The sequence below is a fragment of the Syngnathoides biaculeatus genome, chromosome 18 (assembly GCF_019802595.1).
Source record: "Syngnathoides biaculeatus isolate LvHL_M chromosome 18, ASM1980259v1, whole genome shotgun sequence".
Lineage (NCBI taxonomy): Eukaryota > Metazoa > Chordata > Actinopteri > Syngnathiformes > Syngnathidae > Syngnathoides > Syngnathoides biaculeatus.
Window position 1 is genome coordinate 7,511,288 of NC_084657.1, and position 22,149 is coordinate 7,533,436.

General features: G+C 41.0%; 1 protein-coding gene across 3 annotated transcripts in view; it reads right to left on the reverse strand.

Annotated features, from left to right (window-relative positions):
* opcml (opioid binding protein/cell adhesion molecule-like) overlaps window positions 1-22,149 on the reverse strand; it is a 158,729-nt gene that overhangs the window by 110,031 nt on the left and 26,549 nt on the right. Inside the window, exon 1 of one of the 3 annotated variants that reach the window (XM_061804104.1) lies at window positions 5,512-5,587. The exons of the other annotated variants lie outside the window; for them this stretch is intronic. The gene's annotated coding sequence lies outside the window, so the exon portion shown is untranslated. Of the gene's footprint in view, window positions 1-5,511; window positions 5,588-22,149 lie in introns of those variants that run through there. 3 annotated transcript variants of the gene reach the window in all.

The following is a 22,149-nucleotide window of genomic DNA, read 5'->3' on the forward strand; positions in this document are numbered from 1 at the left end:
TGTGTAAATGCTTAATAATGACAAACAAGGAAATCAAATTTCACTTATTTCATATATCCATTTTGACAATGACCTATTCATTCAGTAAAGGTTTTCTATCTTTTACATTTAAATGTATACTGTAACAATGATTATTTGATTCAGGATAGAATTTCTCTTGCAGGGATAAACCTCATTGGAATTAATTCTCCAGTTGATTACTCAAAGGATTGAGTTCATTCAATCATTTTTCCCATGATGACAGTTATATTTTTTTCAAATCCATCAAAACAAACATTTTGCAACACAAATTTTGCATGCATTTCCCTTTAGCTTTCAGAAGTAGTCTTGTACTCATTGTCTAAATAAAATGTTCTTTGTTGATTTAAGACTCAAATTGTAAATTGTTCAATGTGAATGTGAAAGGTGGTCCGTCTCAACGTGCCCTGTGATTGGTTGATCAGTTTGAGTTGTATTGTGGCTCTGGCCAAAAGTCAGATTGGCTAGGCTCCATAATAATTTGCCTTGTTTGTGTCATGGTCAGTGTACGCACTACTCTTTCTCTGTAACTTTCAGATCAATGATGATGATGAACCAAAGATATGCTATTTATCAGGATGCTATGGGAAAATCTTTCTGGAAAAACATTTATTTGAAGGGAAGAAGAGTTTTCCATGACTGGGTGAAAAACACTTGTCTTTTCTTTTTTTGTTGTTTGCTGGAGCTGAAAAAAAAACAAAAGTGCGTTGCTTCTTTTTTTATTATTGTCCTAGGACAAAATTATGTTTACACTACTTATTTTTTATTGCACACAGCCTTGTTCAACCATGTTATTTTTTTGCTGCCATTTTTTTCCCCGAGATGTACATGCTTCTTGAAAAAAAGCCTTATGTGCCTATACTAATATGTGGTTGTTTGTTGCCCCTGACAACTGTTTAGTGGCCCTCTTCTTTGAATCAGTCCACCAAGAAACCCTCGTCTACAATTAAATGTATTCCTTATTCACATTCCCTTCCAATTTGAATTGCGATACCCTTGTACGAGAGGCAACAATTTTTAATATCATATAGGTAAGTTTTGTATTGTACAATTTTGTTATACGGTGATCTGAAGCACACAAGTTTGACTTTATTTAGGAATTGTATTGGCTGTTTTTTCCCCCTTAATTATAGTTGGCTTCCAGGCTTTCCCACACAGTGCTTTTCTTTGCTCTTTTCCTGTTTTCTTGTCGATAGCATACACTGACTCATAGAGAGATGTGGTTCTGCTATTTTTGTTTTTCCCTTTTTCTGCTGATTGAGAATTTTAAAATGGTTGGAGATTTTAAATCTTTGTTTTGATATGATTTGTTTTGAACTCTTCAAATATAATGTATTTTGGCATTAGATAAATATGTAATGTATTTTGGTATCATATAAGATAAAACCTGAGTGAGGAGAATTAAGGTCTGAGCTTAGAAAGTAAAAAGGACAAACTCCCTGAGTAAGTCTACTTCAAAGGAATTCCCAGGTCTACTTCAAAGGAATTATATGGCCATTTGGTGCTTTAACACTCAGCCACCTCACAGATGACCACCTGGGGTTATCACCAGGGGTTCTGGTTCCAAATCTGCACTCATTTGTGTTTTGAACCCAAGTATGCAAGGCCCACAGACCTCCAGGAAAATAGGAGTATGTGACATAGGTAAGGTGGAGGAGGAAAGCTCCCAGGCAGGACAGGGGAGAGTGGATCCGCTTGTCCACGCCCCGGGGCAGTATTTTAGGAACAGGGTTTTTTTTTTTACTTTTTTGGCAGGTTCGGTGAAGATAACAGACGACCAGACGGGTTCCTCGCAGCTGTGACACCTCTTAATAAAACAATTAGCCCAAACTTTATCTGGGAGTGCTTCCTCCATTTGCTTGCCAGACTCAAGGGGAAATTACACTTCAATAGCCAAGTCATTATTTTAGGTGATTTTAAATTTCATGTCAGTAAGTCCTGTTTGCATCAGATTTTTTTTAAACATGCCTAACTGCCGGAATTTCACAAAAGTCAGTTCCCTTCATCAACTCAGGACAGTCAACACACCTCGCTTTTAAATTTAGCAATAAAGGTTATAATGCATACACCGAGTTTATATCACACTTGACTTTCGTGTCTTTTAATGTTCAATGGCATTCGATCACGGGCAAAGAGAATTACTATAATGAATGGATTATATCGCCAAATTTAAAACTGATTTACTCCTATTACAAGAAGCACACCTTACTAAATCAGAAGAAAAGTGCCTCGTTGATTCAAACTTTACTGTTTTTTCAGCTTTTTATTACTGTAGAAAAGAGAAGTCTCAATATTAGTCCATAAAAGATGTTTTTTTACAATATTACAGTTGTTGCTCCAGAAGGCCGATATATAATGGTACAGGCCACAATATTCAACAAACCTTTAAAAATTTTCAATGTATAAGCCCCAAATAAAGAGGATTTCTTTCACATACTTTTTTTACACTTGTTAAACTTATCAGACAACTTAATAATTATGATGGGGGGATATTTTAATCCAGAATTAAATCCAATAATAATTCGTTTGAATCTTAAAAATAGCAATCAGCTTCAGTGCTCTAATACATTAAAACACTATATGGACGACTTTGGTGTCGTTGATGTATGTAGGCTGAACAACCTAAAAAAGGCTAAAAAGAGAAGACACGTTTTTTATCTTGGCAGTTCACCTGTCTTTCTCAAGAATAGATTTCTTTCAAACAATTCAGCTGCTCAAAGGATTACTTCCAAAATCATCCAAAATAGAATCAAATTTGGGACCCCCACCAACATGGCGTTTCAACACATCCCAATTGAAGGAACCAGATTTTGATTCTTTTGTGAGGAAGGAATATATGACTTTCTGAAATTCAATAACTCTCTAATTTTATCTCCAGCTCTGTTGTGGGAAGCTGGAAAAGTTGTTTTGAGAGGTGGAATAATATCATATTCATCCCATAAGAAAAAAAGAACAAAAAGCTGAAAATGGAATTGAGGAAAAAAAAATCTACCGCCTCACAGAGGAGTATGCAAGCATTCCGATCGATATAATTAAAAAAAAAGCTTCAAAATTTTCCTACAATAACAGTTGAGGTACATTAACTTTGAGCACAATAATAAATTCAGAAAATTCCTTGTGAATCAACTTCAGCACATTAATTCCAGCTATTCAAGATACAAACAGCAACTGTACACAGTCACTACTAGAATTAAAAAAATATATATATTGGATCTTATATGCATCTTTGAACAACTCAAATCAACAAGTAATAGAAACTTTTATTAAGGATCTTAACGTTCCTCAGTTAGATGTACAAGATAAAGACAGCCTTGATCCTTCTTTTACCATCACAAAATTATATAATACGATACAAAACATGCAATTAGAATGGGCCCCTGGCCCTGACAGAATCCCTGTTGAATTCATTCAACATTTTCGGCCAAAACTTGCCCCTCTTGTTTTGTACAACAATGAAGGAGATAAACGATAAAGGTAAAATTAGTAGTCACACGAATACAGCTTCAATTATGTTGTTACTAAAACCAGGTAAAGATCCGATTCTTCCGGCTAATTGCCATCCCTTATCACTGATTAATCTCGATATTAAGAGTATTTCGAAGTGTGAAAGTGTGAAAATAGACTTTTGGACTTTTGTATTCCTTGTCGTCAAGGTCTATAGTGTTGGATCATTCATACTATGTATACAGCTATTATTATTATTTTTTAATTATTATTGTTATTATCCATCCATCCATTTTCTTAGCCACTAATCCTCACAAAGGTTTAGGGGTGTACTTGAGCCTATCCCACCTGTCAATGGGCAGGAGGCGCGGTACACCCTGAACTGGTTGCCAGCCAATCGCAGGGCATATGGAGACAAACAGCCACACTCACAGTCACACCTAGGGGCAATTTAGCGTGTCCAATTAACGCTGCATGTTTTTGGGATGTGGGAGGAAACCGGAGTACCCGGAGAACACCTACGCAGGCACAGGGAGAACACGCAAACTCCACACAGGCAGGTCCGGGATTGAACACAGGATCTCAGAACTGTGAGGACAATGCTTTACCAGCTAATCCATCATGCCGCTGGATATTATTATTATTTTTATGATTATTATCATTATTATGCAGCACGGTTCAATCCCAGCAATCCCTCGGTCAGCGGTTGTCCGGCCTGATGGGCCTAACCTGCTGAGGCCCTGCAAATTCCACACAGGCGGGCCAGGATTCGAACCTCAGTCCTCAGAACTGAGAGGACACTGCTCTAACCACTTGCTTCACCGTCTCAGCCTTTGCAAGTTTATAGAATAGAAAAAAAATGTACATCACACTTACAGTGCTATAAAAAAAGAGACTTGAAGAAACATTTGAAGTAACTGCAGCAATGTTATTTTTAGCAGTTCAACGTATATAAAGACAGCTGTACCATATTTCTGCACTCAGGAGACATGCTGACAAAAGAGCCACTTTATCTTCCTTTGTTTTTTTTAACTACCTCAAGCACACTTGTGCCACAGACACAAATATCACAAATTAGCAGGCATACTTTGCACATGTATTTATATTTTGACCAAGTATTGTTCAGTTACATTTCATGAGGCCTTTTTCAGGCCACCTCGGGGTTCTGATAAGACTGGTAAATCCACACACAGAATAAATTACTCTCTCAAAATACAATGGCCCGATTGTTTTGGCTCATGGCCTACACTGTTCTAAAAATAACGTTTCGAGTGGTCGGCATTAAGTTTCCTGCAGTGCACATCTTACTTTCATTCCCTGGTAACAGTGTGCTCTCAAAGCAGGGGAATAGCAGAAGATCTGAGATGCGTCATATACTGTATTTGGTGTGAGATGTACAAGTGAGTATTAATGTTTACATGTACTGACCCTCTCTTAGTATTTTGCATCGTCCAGAATTTGTTTGAATGCACCTTCTCAAAAACTTTTTTCAACTAGTTTGACAACACCTTAGCTTCTCCCCTTCTTACAGGTTAATATCATAGACATGTTCAAACGCACTCTTAAATTTCAGTCCCCCTTTGTCTCCTGTCACTGTCCATTTCACCGAAAAAAATGATCTTCATATTCATGCACAAGTCCCATTCGGTTTTGTAGTGGACATTTTCTTCGTTTGAACTAGGAGCAGCCAGAAGTTGGATTCTTTCTTTAGGAGACTAACATGAGACAGCTCAACAGATCGACAAATACGCAATGAACTATTTGTTTCATATTAAAAAGTGCACACAAGGTGCCACCCACTGGCATTTGAGAGTGCTGCAACCCATAAAATTCCATTTATTTATTTTTTTTCCCTAAAGATAAAATGTCTGCTTTGATATTTCACCAACTCTGAAAATATATTCCAAATGTATGCCTTGATTTCTGTGTGTCAACTTTACCGAAGCAGCCGCCAGACTTTGAAGACTGTTTGTCCTGATTTGAACCCCCAAGCAGCATGAAATGTGATTGATAACAACTTTATTTACTCAGACTAAAGTTTTGACAAACCCATAGACGAGAGTCAAGCTGATGGGTGTCCTCTTGCCCGTTCCTCAATCCTCTTTGACAAACCCACTGGATATTAAAACTTTGGGTCCCGCCGCCTATTTTTTTGCACTTGCCTTGCTTCCTGGCTCTTTCTATCATCTCCTCAGCCACGGGGTGACTTTGTGCCACACCTCCCCTTTTCTTTGGAAAGGCGGTTCGTGAATACTGGGAGGCGACTTTCCAGGCTTTACGCGGGCCACTGCTCGACGATTAGAGCATCTGCTACTGAAAGTACCAGGGCAAGCATGATTGCTTTGAAATCGCTAGCTAGCGAGATCCTGGAAAGGGAGGAAGAGAAATTGTCACAACCTCGCACAGAACGCACAAAGAATATCTTTCCCTTTTTCTGGCTGTTTTTGTTTTATTTTTGTGTATCGTTTTCCTTACAATTTAAAAGCTTTTTGAAATGCCACTGCCACGATTGCATTGATTAATTTTTCTCCTTTAGTGGAAACATTCACCAACTTTACTTGAACCCACAATCCTATAGTAATGCAACTACTTAATGGGCTCTTTTGCAAAGTGAAGTTTATGAATTAATTGTCTATTTTCAGAGCTGAAGACTGCTGTTCACAAACGCTCACCATCCAACCTCACTGAGCTTGAGCTGTTTTGCAAGGAAGAATGGGCAAGAATTTCAGTCTCTCGATGTGCAAAACTGATAGAGACTTACCCCCAAGCAACTTGCAGTTGTAATTGCAGCAAAAGGTGGCGCTACAAAGTATTAATGCAAGGGGACCAAAAAAATATTGCACACCCCACTTCTCAGGTTTTTATTTGTTAAAAAAAAGTTTAAAATAGCCAATAAATTTTGTTCCACTTCACGATTGTGTCCCACTTGTTTTTGATTCTTGACAAAAAAAATTTAATTTTATATCTTTACGTTGGCCTCACAGTTCCACCTGTGTGGAGTTTGCATGTTCTCCCTGTGTATGCGTGGGTTTTCTCCGGGCACTTTGGTTTCCTCCCAGATCCCAAAAACATGTAACATTAATTGGACACTCTAAATTGCCCCTTGGTGTGATTGTGTATGTGACTGTTTGTCTCGATGTGCCCTGCGATTGACTGGCACCCAATTCAGCGTGTACCCCGCCTTCTGCCCATTGACAGCTGGGATAGGCTCCAGCACTCCCCGCGATCCTTGTGAGGATAAGCGGCAAAGAAAATGAATGGATGGAAGGATGTTTTAAGACTGAAATGTGACAAAAGGTGGAAAAGTTCAAGGGGGCTGAATAATTTCACAAGCCACTCTATCTATCTATCTATCTATCTATCTATCTATCTATCTATCTATCTATCTATCTATCTATCTATCTATCTATCTATCTATCTATCTATCTATCAATCTATCTATCTATCTATCTATCTATCTATCTATCTATCTATCTATCTATCTATCTAATCCCTGTGAGGATAAGAGATTAAAAAAAATTAATGGATGGATAATTAAATTAGTTTCAAATTTAGCTGACAAGCTGATTCATCTCACCTCTAAATGGCTTCGCAATTGTTTGAAATCAAAGAATAAATTGCAGCCCTCACACTGCAATTTTAATTTGATCGAATTAATTTGTACACAAAAGTTGATGTCAAAATCAATCCAATCAAATCACGTGATAAACCTTGACACACAATTTTGCGAACGCTATTTAAATGTGTAACAGTTAGTGTTCCCTCGCTACAATGCAATTCACTATTCACTGTTACACAGATTCTTTTCGTGTGTGTATAATTTTTTGAAGTGTAGCAGTTTTTTTTTTTGCGGCCTCGCTGCATTTCAGACCATGACACACAAAGTGTCGCAGCTTCAGTTCTCAAACATAATTGAAGGTGGCATGCCTGTTAATAAGAATATTCTTGCCCAGAAGAAAAAAGAAAAAAAGAGTGCCAACAATGACCAAAAGTGCCAAAGGAACTGTAAAATATGCCCGAGTCACTATTAATAATTTTTTAATTATTAAAATTAAATGTATTTCTAAAAAGCTATAAGATTTGTCTTTTTTTTTTAACTAGAAAAATGCTTCTAACGTGAAAGAAAATGAATGGAGGGGTTATGTATTTTTTTCTCAAATAAAAGTTTTGGCCTCAAACAGGCTTTGATCTTTGGTTTCAATCTAGAATAAAGAGTATTTTTTTTATTTATGAATGAGAAATATGACAAAATGTTAATGTCTGTCTGAAAAAAAGTTTATAAAATGTGTGGATAGGCGTTTCAGAGCCTAAAAACACAGACAACATTGTTGCAAAATTTTGCAACTCAAATGTGATGTATTGGAGTTAACTGATCACTCCTCAGAAACCAGAATACACCAAGCCAAAGCGGCTGACAAACATGCAGTGTGGTTCCTGCATAGCAACACTGAGGACGGAACTCAAACACACCATTGAGATGCTCAAAGACGTAACACTCTAAAAGTCTGAACTCACGTCACAACTGATGGGACGAGAATCTGACATGTGGCACCTTCAAAAGTTAAACCTAGGGCAGGAAGCCGATATAACACTTGTTGGACAGGAATTAAAGGGAGCCGCTAAATTCATTGTCAACCTGTAACAAGCATTCCTACAGGAAATACTGGCTGATAAAATCAATGAGCACACACCTGTCAGTCTATCTCCTAGGCTCAACAAAGCAGAGATTGGTTCCAACCACCCTGCGATACGGTCAGCAGTCCCTGCGACTCCGCAAGGCCTCTCTCTGACCCCAGTGTTACCGGCCTCAGAGCTAGCGGAATTTGAGTTAGCACAAGCGATACACAGACGGTAGGCAGTGTGAATCTGTGAACGATTAGGAACGAACATCTCAGCTGGTGTGCCTTGCTCTGCTAGCAGCGTTTTATTAACTGTGCATGATAAAACAATATTCCTATATCGAACATATCACCAAAACAATATAGGACAGTCCAACAGACTTTTAATTCAGATGGCTCAAAAATACAGAAATCATTTAACTCAAAATCACCCAAAAGTATTCTTTACCAAAATGAAAATACGATAAAGTGCCAAATAATAACCCCTATGTGGAGGTCATTGTTTGTGTGCATGGGTGCATGCGTGTGTGTGTACCTACTTCAAACTTAATACAAAGTAAGCGTATTTCTTAAAATAAAAAAAACAAACAAACAGTAGTCCCAGATCTTAACCAGAGTCCATTTGTATCATTCGTCATTAGCTCCACCAAAATGAAACATCGACACTACGCTTTCATTCGCAAATGCACACCAACATGTACTATTCTGACATATTTCTCTGCCCAACCAGACTTATACATGCAGGACCACACTTCCTCTCTTGGTATTCTGTCATAAGCTTTCTCTAGATCCACAAATACCCAATGTATCTCTTTCTGACCTTCTCTGTACTTTTCCACGAGCATCCTCAAGGCAAATAATGCATCTGTGGTACTTTTTCCAGGCATCAAACCATACTGTTGCTCGCAAATATTTACTTATTTTCTGAGTCAAGCCTCCACTATTCTTTTCCATAACTTCATTGTGTGGCTCATCAACTTCATTCATCTATAATTCCCACAGCTCTGAATATCGCCTTTGTTCTTAAAAATGGGGACGAGCACACTTTTCCTCCATTCTTCAGGCATCTTTTCGCCCGCTAGTATTCTGTTGAATAAGTTGGTCAAAAACTCCACACCCATCTCTCCAAATTGCTTCCATACCTCCACCGCTATGTCATCAGGACCAACTGCGTTTCCATTTTTCATCCTTTGTAGTGCCTTTGTGACTTCCCCTTTACTAATCATTGCCACTTCCTGGTCCTTCACACCTGCCTCTTCTACGCTTCCTTCTTACTCATTTTCTTCATTCATCAACTTCTCAAAGTATTCTTTCCATCTATTTAGCGCACTACTGGCACCAGTCAACACATTTCCATCTCTATCCTTAATCACCCTTACCTGCTACAGATCCTTCCCATCTCTATCGCTCTGTGTGGCCAACCTGTAACGATTCTTTTCACCTTCTTTCGTGTCCAACCTGATGTACATGTTGTCATATGCTTCTTGTTCAGCCTTGGGCACCTCTAACTTTGCCCTCCGTTGAATCTCAATGTATTCTTTTCACCTCTTTTCAGTCCTCTTGGTGTCCCACTTCTTCTTTGCTAATCTCTTTCCTTGGATGACTGTATTTTGGGGTTCCACCACCAAGTCTCCTTCTCCCCTTTCCTACCAGAAGCCACACCAAGTACTCTCCTGCCTGTCTCTCTTATCACCTTGGCTGGAGTAGTCCAGTCTTGTGGAAGCTCCTCCTGTCCATCGAGACCCTGTCTCACCTCATTCAGAATGGCCACAAAACATTCTTCTTTTTCAGCTTCCACCACTTGGTTCTCTGCTCTACCTTTGTCTTCTTAATCTTCCTACGCACCACCATACTATACTGTCGAGCTACACTCTACCCTACCACTACCCTACAGTCACTCTTTGGTCTTGGCTGTGTTACAAGTTTGAGTCTTACTGATAGTATGGGATGGACAGGTGTCTTCATGCAGCTAACAATCTCACACAGGTGCATCTGATTCAGGATAATACATGGAATGGAGGTGGACTCTTAAAGGCGGACTAACAGGTCTTTGAGGGTCAGAATTCAAGCTGACAGACAGGTGTTCAAATAGTTATTTGCAGCTGTATCACACGAATAAATCATTGGAAAATCATACATTGTGATTTCTGGATTTTTCTTTTTAGATTATCTCTCTCACAGTGGACATGCACCTACAATGAACATTTTTGAACCCTCCATGATTTCTAAGTGGGAGAACCTGCATTATAGCTCGGTGTTCAAATACTTATTCTCTTCACTGTATCAGCTCCTGGGGTCTTATCCTTAGAAAGGTGAGGAATCAGCCCAGGACAACATGACAGGTCTTAGTCAATGACCTGAAAAGAGCTGGGACCACATTTTCCAAGGTGACTGTCGATAATACACTAAGATGTCATGGTTTGAAATCATGCATGGCATGGAAGGTTCCCCTGCTTAAACCAGTACATGTCAAGGCCCGTCTTAAGTTTGCCAATGACCATTTGGATGATACAGAGGAGTCATGGGAGAAAGTTTTGTGGTCAGATGAGACCAAAATGGAACTGTTTGGTCATAATTCCACTAACTGTGTTTGGAGGAAGATGAATGATCAATTCCATCCCAAGAACACAGTCCCTAATGTGAAGCATGGGGGTGTTTTTCTGCACATGGGACAGGATGACTTCACTGTATTAAGGAGACGCTGACGGCGGCCATGTATTGTGAGATTTTGGGGAACAACCTCTTTCCCTCAGTCAGAGCACTGAAGATGGGTCGTGGCTGGGTCTTTCAATATGACAATGATCCAAAGCACACAGCCAGGAAAACCAAGGAGTGGCTCCGTAAGAAGCATATCAAGGTTCTGGCGTGGCCTAGCAAGTCTCCAGACCTAAAACCAATTGAAAATCTTTGGAGGTAGCTGAAAGTCTGTGTTTCTCAGTGACACCCCAGTCTGATTTAGGGAAGATCTGTGTAGAGGAGTAGGGCAAAATCCCTCCTGCAGTGTGTGTAAACCTGGTGAACAACTGCAGGAAATATTTGACCTCTGTAATTGCAAAGAAAGGTTCCTGTACCTGTATATTAAGATTGTTTTTTCTCAGATCATGTTCAAATCTTTATTTACAGTTGTATCACACAAATAAATGGTTAAAAAAAATCATACATTGTGATTTCTGGATTTTTCTTTTTTGATTATCTCTCTCACAGTAGATATGCACCTTCAAGGAAAATTTCAGACCCCTCAATGATTTCTGAGTGAGAGAACTTGCAATATAGAAGGGTGTTCAAATTCCTTTTTTCTTCACTGTATATCAACCTTTCTCCGAATCATGATGTCCACCAACTCCTGAGCTTTACCTGTCTCAACATTCAAAGTCCCCACACTCAGTTGTAGTCTCTGCGTATTCCTCTTCTTCTTGTGGCAGTGAATCTGCTTTCCTAGTCTTCTTTGTCTTTGACCCACAGTAGCTGAATTTCCACCGATGCCCTGCAGCTTAACGGTGCCGGGGGCGGACGTTGTTAAGCTGGGCCATGACCGATCCTGCATGGTAATCTTTAGATGAATGCTCATATTTGTTTGGCACAGTTTTATGCTGGATGCCCTCCTTGACGCAACCCTCTGCATTTATCTCGGGTTGGGACCGGCCCACAGATTGCACTGGCTTGTGCTCCCATAAGGCGACACTTTCCCCCATAGGGCTGCAAACTTCACACTACAATAAAGCCATTATTTATGGGTAAACTAAAAATTAACATAAAAATACACGTTTTACAATTTAAAATAAAAATAGTGTAGGGATTGTGAAATTGTTCATTTCTTTACTGCTTCTTTTCCTTTTGGCTGTCCCGTTAGGGGTCGCCACAACGTGTAATTTTTTTTCTATCTAAGCCTATCTTGTGCATCTTCTTTCTCTAACACCCACTGTCCTCATGTCCTTCCTCACAACATCCATCAACGTTTTCTTTGGCCTTCTTCTCGCTGTTTTGACTGGCAGCTCCATCCTCAGCACCCTTCTCCCAATATACTCTCTCTCTCGCCTCTGGACATGTCCAAACCATCGAAGTCTGCTCTCTCTAACCTTGTCGCCAAAACATCCAATTTTTGTTGTCCCTCTAAGGAGTTTATTTCTAATCCCATCCAACCTGTTCACTCCAAGCGAAAACCTCAGCATCTCCATTTCTGCTTCCTGTTGTTTCTTCAGTGCCACCGTCACTAATCCGTACATCATGGCTGTCCTCACCACTGTTTCATAAACTTTGCTCTTCATCCCAGCAGAGGCTCTTCTGTCACATAACACACCAGACACCTTCCGCCAACTGTTCTACCCCGCTTGGACCCGTTTCTTCACTTCTTTACCACACTCTCCATTGCTCTGTATTGTTGACCCCAAGTATTCGAAGTCATCCACCCTCGCTATCTCTTCTCCCTGAAGCTTAACTCCTCCTCCTCCACCCCTCACATTCATGCACATATATTCTGTTTTACTTTGACTAATCTTCATTCATCTTCTTTCCAGTCCATGCCTCCATCTTTCTCATCGTTCCTCTGCCTGTTGCCTGCTTTTACAGCAGATCACAAATCATCTGCGAACATCATAGTCCAAGTGACCTTCTCTGTACTTTTCCACAAGCATCCTCAAGGCAAATAATGCATCTGGTATACTCTTTCTTGGTATGACACCATACTGTTGCTCGCAGATACTTACTTCTTTCCTGAGTATAACCTCTTCTACTCTTTCCCATAACTTTGTGTGGCTCATCATCTTTATTCCTCTATAGTTTCCACAGGGGCGTAACGGTGGATTAGCTAAGAAAGCATTGGCCTCACAGTTCTGAGGTCCCGGGTTGAATCCCGGACCCGCCTGTGAGGAGTTTGCATGTTCTCCCTGAGCCTGCATTGGTTTTCTCCAGGGACTCCGGTTCTATCCCACATCCCAAAAAACATGCAACATTAATTGGAAACTCTAAATTGTCCATAGGTGTGATTGTGAGTGTTTGTCTTTGTTTGTCTCTGTTTGTCTCGATGTGCCCTGCGACCACTTCAGGGTGTACCCTACCTTCTGCCTGTTGACAGCTGGGATAGGCTCCAGCATGCCTGCGACCCTTGTGAGGATAAGTGGCAAAGAATATGGATGGATGGATGGATGGATGATTGGATTGATGGATGGGTAGTTTCCACAGCTCTACTACTTCTACATTCATCATCAGTTTGCATCAAGCGGTCAGTTTCTTTCGGCTTTGCGACGGGGGCGGCTCTGAAGAATCCAGCCGAGAATGCGTTACTCAGTCGTATCTCAGGCATAAAGCGCCCTGGCTCGACTGCGAGCACCTCCCTAAAGCAGCACGCTCAGCTCTGTCATCAGCCACACTGGTCGGCTCCGATGACCCGCGATGGCTCATCTCCGCCCCGGGAGTGGATGGGACGGGATGCGGTTTGGCCGTGATCGGATATCATCTCAATATGGCTCAAAACAATAGTGTAATACTGCCCTGAGGGCTCGAAACAATAGTGTAATATTGCCCCGGTAACTTCACTCAGGTGTGTGGTGTTGTCCTTTTCAAAAAGAGCTTCAGTGTCAGAAGGGGCGTTGGAAAAATGTGAATATCTCTGTTGTTCGGCTTCCATAGTAGCAGGCACTGCATGTTTTCAACGGCGGAAGTGACGATGACGTCAAGGACAGGGGACGCGACTAATATGGCGACTACTTGGATGTCGAGGGACACTCAATTGCGCAACTTTGTACATGGATGACGCACTCTCCGCTCACTTTTTTTTTTCCGTATAAACATTGAAGTGAATAATGTTATATGTATTTTTCATTACAATATCTATTTTAGAATGTTTAAAGGGATGACATCCGGGCTTTAACACGCCATTAAAACTGTGGTAGTTATGGGTTAATTAAAAAATTAACAATGAAAAATACAGTTTTTACAAAGGAAAATAAAAATTGTGTGGCGATAGAGAAATTGTACATTTCTTTACAGTTTTAAGGTATTGCACCGTCACTGTGCATTGCAGATAGAAAAATAAACTCCCAATCCGTCGTTCTACTCCATTTAACTCTGCAAATTGTCTCGGTTGTTAAATGTCTGTGAATTTGACAGTGATGATTCTTATAATCATCAGCACTCACTCATGCTTTATTGAGAACTATAGTAAACTCGTTAGTCGGTTAGTGAAACAAATATCCCACTAATTAGCAGAATCACTGCTCTGCATTCACCGTTGACTTTCTTCTCTTTGGTTTACTCCTGGTGGTTGAAGTGTACAGAGCTGAAGCAGAGTAGAAGAAGCAAATTGCCAGTCAACTCAATGTGTCACCAGACCTACCAGGTGGTGGAACCAGTCGGTCTTAAAGACAAGGTCCAGTGAATGTAGTCATGATTTTGGCATGATTCGGGCAATGGACCTTTCCGACTGGCGATCTTAATCGCCGCCCCCTTAGCTACAGTTGCCATGTCCCACAAGATTTACTGCTCACATCCAAAATGGCGACTGAACAGAACAGCTTGGAATTCGATTCTCTATCGCGTAGTCCAGATATTATAGTACGTATGTTTTTTGGCCAAATGCGTTAGATTTGTCCAAGACAGTTTGACAGAGAGGTCTCAACTATTTCATGCAAGGATATGTACAAGGAATTAAGATTTTGGGCAGAGCAGGACGCAATGTCAGAGTTACAGCGAAATGTTGGCGATCGATGCAAAAAATTTGATGCCTCACAAACTTCATATTGAAATCCAACAGGATAAAATAGTGGAATCATACTGCCCATGTAAAACAGGATGAGTACTTTTTATTTGGAAAGATCATAAGTAATATCATTGCAGTTTTTATAAGGGAGATAGGTTCGGTTTTCTACAAGTGCATTTAAACAATGGTGATTAACTCAGTCACCAGATGAAAAAGTTTGACTTGGCTTGTAATCGAACCCAATGCTCTGTCTTAAAAGCCTGATGTCATACAAATGGGCAAATAGACACTTCACTTGCATGTCATCACTAACCCGACTCTTCGGCATAAAACATTACACACTTCATTCAGCAGGTCAGTGATACAGTAACAAAGTGAAAGTTGTTCTCCTGCTAAGCATAAAGCACTGATAATAATTAAATCAAACTCAGAGAAAATACTTCTCCCTCATTTACCTTTGAACATACAGCCTTGTGTTTGTTGATATTGTTCACATTTTGTTGTACATGCGGGGTTAAGACTATGAGATTGGCTATTACTGTACGAGTGATTGACAGGTCGGAAAGGTCCATTAAGTACCAATCTTTGGAAGGCCAGGTTTAGTTGGTCAATGTGCCAGATGTGGCCTGTGGGATGTAGTTTGCCCAACACTGTTTAAGACCCATGTCCACCATTCTCAAATACAAGACTTCAATACAGCATTTTTAAGTTGTGTAAGTTGTGTCTTTGTGTTATTGCAGCGGCAATGATGCACAAATGCAAGAGTTGACTTCAGAACCAGAATAAGATTTGGTAAAGGTTGGTAACGACCTGATTTGACATTTTGGTTGAGTACTGAGAAGAAGAACAAACAAAGCCATTCGCGGTTCACCATTATAGACCCTCGCAATGACAATTGTGCAAAGAAAGCAGTTTAAATCATGCCATAGTCTGTAGTATATAATATTAATACTAATACGGACCACTGGACCACCAGGATGTGAAAATGTGTTCCAACAATGGCACAAGGCGAAAAATAGTAGGTTCGCTGATTTAATGACATAATTGCAAGAGGGAACAAAACAGTTTGAATAACTGCTAGCGTTGATTTTCATTGACTGGTCGGCCCTACCCAATGGAAGGAGCTGGAAGAGCTGCTGGCTGGGATGTGGAGGGTCTAAAAGGATCCTCCACCCTGGTCCTAGTCTGAGTAGGGTGCAAGTCATTCTAGGTGGGTAGGGTGATGCCGACAATCAGTTAAGCAGTTTTGATTGTCCGTTGCAGTTGAAATTGGTTTTTTGTGGCAGCCCCAAACCAGACTGTGATGGAGGTAGACAGTACTGATTCGATAACCGCTACAGTGAAGAAAATAAGTAATTCAACACCCTGCTATATTGCAAGTTCTCTCACTTAGAAATCATGTAGGGGTCTGAAATTTTCATTGTAGGAGCATGTCCACTGTGAGGGAGATAATCTAAAAAGAAAAAATACAGAAATCATAATGTCAGATTTTTAATGATTTATTTGTGTGATACAGCTGCAAATAAGTATTTGAACACCTGTCTATCAGTAAGAATTCTGACCCTCAAAGACCTGTTAATCCGCCTTTAAAAGTCCACCTGCACTCCATGTATTATCCTGAATCAGATGCACCTGTGTGAGGTCATTAGCTGCATAAAGACAACTTTCCACCCCATACAATCAGTAAGACTCAAACTTGTAACATGGCCAAGACCAGAGAGCTGTCCAAAGACACCAGAGACAAAATTGTACAACCCCACATGGCTGGAAAGGGCTACGGAGAAATTGCCAAGCAGCTTGGTGAAAAAAGCTCCACTGTTGATTGATCAATCATGAGAAAATGGAAGAAGCTAAATATGATGGTCATTCTCAATTGGAGTGGAGCCCCATGCAAGATATCACATCGTGGAGTCTCAATGATCCTTAGAAAGGTGAGGAATCACCCCAGGACTACACAACAGGACTTGGTCAATGACCTGAAAAGAGCTGGGACCACCGTTTCCAAGGTGACCGTTGGTAATACACTAGACGTCATGGTTTGAAATCATGCATTGCACGGAAGGTTCCCCAGCTTAAACCAGCACGTCAAGGCCCATCTTAAGTTTGCGAATGACCATTTGGATGATACAGAGGAGTCATGGGAGAAGGTTTTGTGGTCAGATGAGACCCAAATGGAACTTTTTGGTCATAATTCCACTAACCATGTTTGGAGGAAGACGAATGACAAGTTCAGTACAAAGAACACCATCCCTACTGAGAAGCATATGGGTTGTAGCATCATGCTTTGGGGGCTTTTTTCTCCACATGGGACAGGACAACTGCACTGTATTAAGGAGAGGATGACTGCGATCATGTATTGCGAGATTTTGGGGAACAACCTCTTTCCCTCAGTCAGAGCATTGAAGATGGGTCGTGGCTGGGTCTTTCAACATGACAATGACCCTAAGCACACAGCCAGGAAAACTAAGGAGTGGCTCTGTAAGTAGCATATCAAAAGTTCTGGCGTGGCCGAGGCAGTCTCTAGCCCTAAACCCAATAAAAAATCTTTGGAGGGAGCTGAGACTCCGTGTTTCTCAACGCCTGCCCAGAAACCTGTCTGATCTAGAGAAGATCAGTGTGAAGAAAGTGGTCCAAAATCCCTCCTGCAGTGTGTGTAAACCTGGTGAACAACTGCAGGAAACGTTTGAGCTCTGTAATTACAAACAACGGTTACTGTACCAAATATTAACATTGTTTTTCTCAGGTATTCAAATACTTACTTACTTGCAGCTGTATCACACAAATAAACCATTAAAAAAAATCATACATTGTGATATCTGGATTTTTCTTTTTAGATTATCTCTCTCACAGTGGACATGCACCGACGATGAACATTTCAGACCCCTCCATGATTTCTCAGTGGGAGAACTTGCAATATAGCAGGGTGTTGAAATACTTACTTTCTTCACTGTATATAGATTTGTCTCAGAAGCTCTTCCCCAGAAGCCACAAGAGCTACATCCATTGCTGGGCTTTTTTGAGGTTGGAGTTTAAGTAACACAAACTTGGGGTGCGCCAGTGCTGATAGTGCGAATGGATGAGGTGGTGTCACCCAGCCCCACCTTCTGTGTACTGCCGATATTGAAGTTATAGATCTATTGGGAGATGGCAGGCATGGCGCTGAGCTGGAGAAGCTTGGAGGAGAAGAGTTCAGGGATGAAGGTGTTAAACGCAGAGCTGAGGTCCATGAACAGGATCCTCACATAGGTTCCCTCGCTGTCAAGATGTTCAAAGATGAAATGCAGACCCATGTTGACGGCATCATCTGGAGACTTGTTAGTTCTATAGGCAAACTGCAGTGGGTCCAGCTTGGACCTGTGACACTCTTCAGTTTGTCCAGTAGAAGGCATTCAAAGGACTTCATGACCACAGATGTTGAGGCAAAAGACCTGTTGTCATTAAGACCTGAGACTGCTGCTTTTGAGGGGACTGGTATGATTGTGGAGCATTTGAAGCAGGTTGGTATTGGTTCTTCACACAGTTCTAGAGACCTGTTGAAAATCTTTATGATGACAGGAGCAAGTTGGTCTGCGCAGACTTTGAGGCAGGATGGGGACACAAGGTCTGGGTGCTTTGTTGATCTTTTGTTGTTTGAAGAGCTATCTCTCGACCCTTCCGTGGATGTTAAACATTGTTGAAGTTGTTTAATTGGACAGTGGTGCAACTTGGTGGGTGTGTGGAGTTAAAGTGTCCTTTTCAAATCTGCGGTAAAAGCTGTTCAGCTCATCGTATAGCCCTTTTGTGATTTACTGGGGGTATCGTGCCTTGTAATTAGTGACCGATTCTAATCCATGCCAGACTGATTTGGAGTCATTATCGCCAAGATGTTTTTCGAGTTTTGCAGCATAATCCCTCTTTGCAATGTTATTGTTTTTTAGTCAGCTAGTTTCTAGTGCAATTGTAGAGGGGTCTATCCCCACTATGATATGTGACCTCTTTAACCTGGAGGAGTTGCCTCAGTCTGGCTATGAACCATGGCTTGTTGAAATTGAATGTGCAAAAAGACTGTTAACGTGAGTTGTTATTTCTATACAGGTTTACAACAGCTCGCTTCACAAAGTTACATTCAAGAAACACACGTGAAAATCCATGGCTAAAGGATACTTTCACTGACAACATAGAAATTATAATATTACACAATAGATAATATCACAGTATAATGAGTAAACACCATAGCAGATGCATGTTTGAGTACGGAGTTGTTTAGCTGGCACATCGAGGATTGGTTGAGCCCCCCACAAGTGGGAGTCAGTTAGCCGGTTCAGTAGTAGGCTCAGTAAGGGGCATGCAACTGACCCTGCCACTCAGGATCCAGGGAGGTCCTGAATCCTACCAAAGCGTCCCGACCAGTCCCAAAGGGAGGGACACGGGCACCAGACCACTGCCCCTACACTCAACTCCCCCACTCCCAGGACCCATTACAGGAGCTGGCAGCCACTTAAAAACATTAAAAGTCCATGGCATGCGAGGGCACCAAGAAAGGGGAGAGGAAGGCGGGGCTCAAACAAGACAGGAGGCTCACGACCACCCCTCCGCCATCTGACAACTTTGGGGGCAGAACGCATGAGTCAATCCAGGCCAAGAGATATATGAAAACCCACCACCCACCTTATTACTATGGTTACCAGGTCCAGACTGGCAACCATTGTCCCTGTACCGTGATTGTGTGGGATGGTGTGTAGTGGTGGGGTGATCTGATATGGTCACAGGCCATACCTGACCTGAACCTATCACTCCAACCAGGCCAACCAGGACCCCAAGGATGTGTGAATGTATGTAGTGAATGAAAACTATATTAATTTAAGCGGTCTATGGTTGGATTTGGTATTACATTCCAGTCACCATCTGTAATTGTTGAATTAGCTGACAAATTGGTCAAAAGGGAAAATAGTGCAGTGAATAAAAGTTGGATCATCAATATTAGGGTCATTTACATTAACTAATGTGTGTGTGTTAAATGTAGTTGAATGAACAATGCTGTCTCTGTCATGGGCATGGTCTGGCCACTGTCGTGGGCGGAACTTCCTGTGAGGGGCGTGGCCAGGCCACTGCTCTGGGCGGTGCCACCCTGGACAGCTGTCAGCTGTGTCATATTTGAGACACTAATGAACTAAGTATTTAAGTGATAAATGTGTCATCAGCATTTGTCAGCTCGTTGTGCATTATTCACTGCATTCTGGGACACTCTGCTACTGTGCATAAGATAGACCAATCCTTAGTCACATCGATTCTGTGCCCTTTAGTTTGGCCACATCTTGTCACGTTTCTTATTTTGCCTGCAAGTTATCTGACCCCGTTTCATGCTTATGGATCTCGTCTCTAGTCTTATGTTTGTTTGCCTCTGCCTTCTCGGACTGCTACACTTGGCATTGACCTGTTATTGGAATAAAGCCACATTGATGATTATGCCGTTACGTGGAAGTCCTCCATTTGGATCCGCCCCCGTGTCGCTTGTAGATGACAGTATGACCCTTCTGGGTCAATTATTGTGGTATTTAGTACAAACAGTAGTCTTTTATGAATTAGTAATGAGGCTCCTCATTGTCTGGTGGTATAGCAAGTGGAAAAGGACTGATTGAAAGTTAAATCAGATTGGTACATTTCTTCAGATTTTGACAAATAGCTTTCTTGTATGAAGAACAGGTCTGTTTTTAATTTGGTGATGTAATGAATTATTTTAATTCTTTTGCGTGTGAATGTATGCTACTTACATTACATGAAAAATGTTATCCTTGAGGTAATAATGATGTGTACAATTGTGATAAGTGAATGTGGGACAAACGGTGTGAGTTTATCCTCTTTACATTTGTGAGAAAGGTAGATAACTCAGAAATAATAATAATAATAATAAATTAAAAAAATAATAATAAATAATAAATATTATTAATGGATACTTTCTTGCTGTGTACCTTGTAATATGAAGTTGTGTTAGGTGTTCTTTATTTGAAGCTGAAGATGTTGTGTGTTGTTCAACATAGAAAAACATGGCAACATCAGACAGGATTATTGAGCCATCCGTTTTCTTAGCCGCTTTGTTGCTTGTGGGAGTGCTGGAGCCTATCCCAGCCTTCAACGGGCAGGAGGCAGGGTAAACCCTGAACTTGTTGTGAGCCAATTGCAGAAGACAAACATTCACAATGACAATCACACCCAGGGGAATTTCGTGTGTCCAATGAATGCAAGTTTTTAGGAGGTAGGAGGAAACCAGAATACCCAGAAAAAACCCACGCAGGCACGGGGAGAACATGCAAACTCCACATAGGCATGGCAGGGATTTAACCCGGGTCCCCAGAACTGTGAGGCCAACGCTTTATAGCCTTTATAACCGTGCCGCCCAGACGGGAATATATCACGAGTTAAACATAGAAGCACATGTAGCATGCAAATACATACAGTATGTGTACAGTGAGGCAGGGAAGGGTGAATGCGCATTTGGTAAGTGGGGAAGCCACAAAGAAGGGCCAAAGAAGTACCAAAGAGAAAGATAAGTAAAAAGAAAATGAGGGTAATGATCAATGTCATGAGTTGAGGGTGCTATATGTACTGCAATACGTATATGCAACTCGAAATGCTGACCCTTCGGGTCGAATTTACAGCATCCATCCATATTGAATTTGCATTGCAATAATGCTGTCAGTGTTTCTGGAGCAAGCGATTTTCTGAACTCTGTGTGAACTTTTCAGAAACCATATGATTTGTGATATATGTCCATATACATAAGATTCACCACAAAATCCATATGAACTATGGCTAATCCGTACAAGTTGACAGGTATGATTTTGCTTTGTGCAAAACAGCACTGTTTTGGGTAAGGACCCCTAAAAAAGGCAGCATCGAAGAGACATGCTTACAAACCACAGTTTAAATTGCAAGCTATCAGTTAAGCACAGCAAATGAACTCCGGGCTTGCCATGATTCCAGCAGGCTTGACGGAGGAACTCCAACTGCTGGACATCGGCATAAACAAGGCATTCATATTGAAGTTGCGAGCGGCGTGGGATCGATGGATGAAGGATGGCGAACACAGCTTTACTAAGAGTGGGAGGCAACACCAGGTGAGTTACGCCACAATCTGAGAATGGATTGTGGATGCTTGAGTTAATGTTCTTTCGCAAATGCTGGCATCATTTCTGAGTAGCGGAAACAAGACTAACTCTGACAATGATGAGAGGGATCCTGCCATCTTTGATGGAGAACTTGCTCAGCCGTTCTTTTCGGATACAGAAGATGAGGACTTTGGATTTGTGGATGAGGTTTAAAAAAAATGAACATAACATTGTTTAATACTTCAATAAAGTATAACCATAATCAATGTTGCTCCCACTGCCTTTTTTA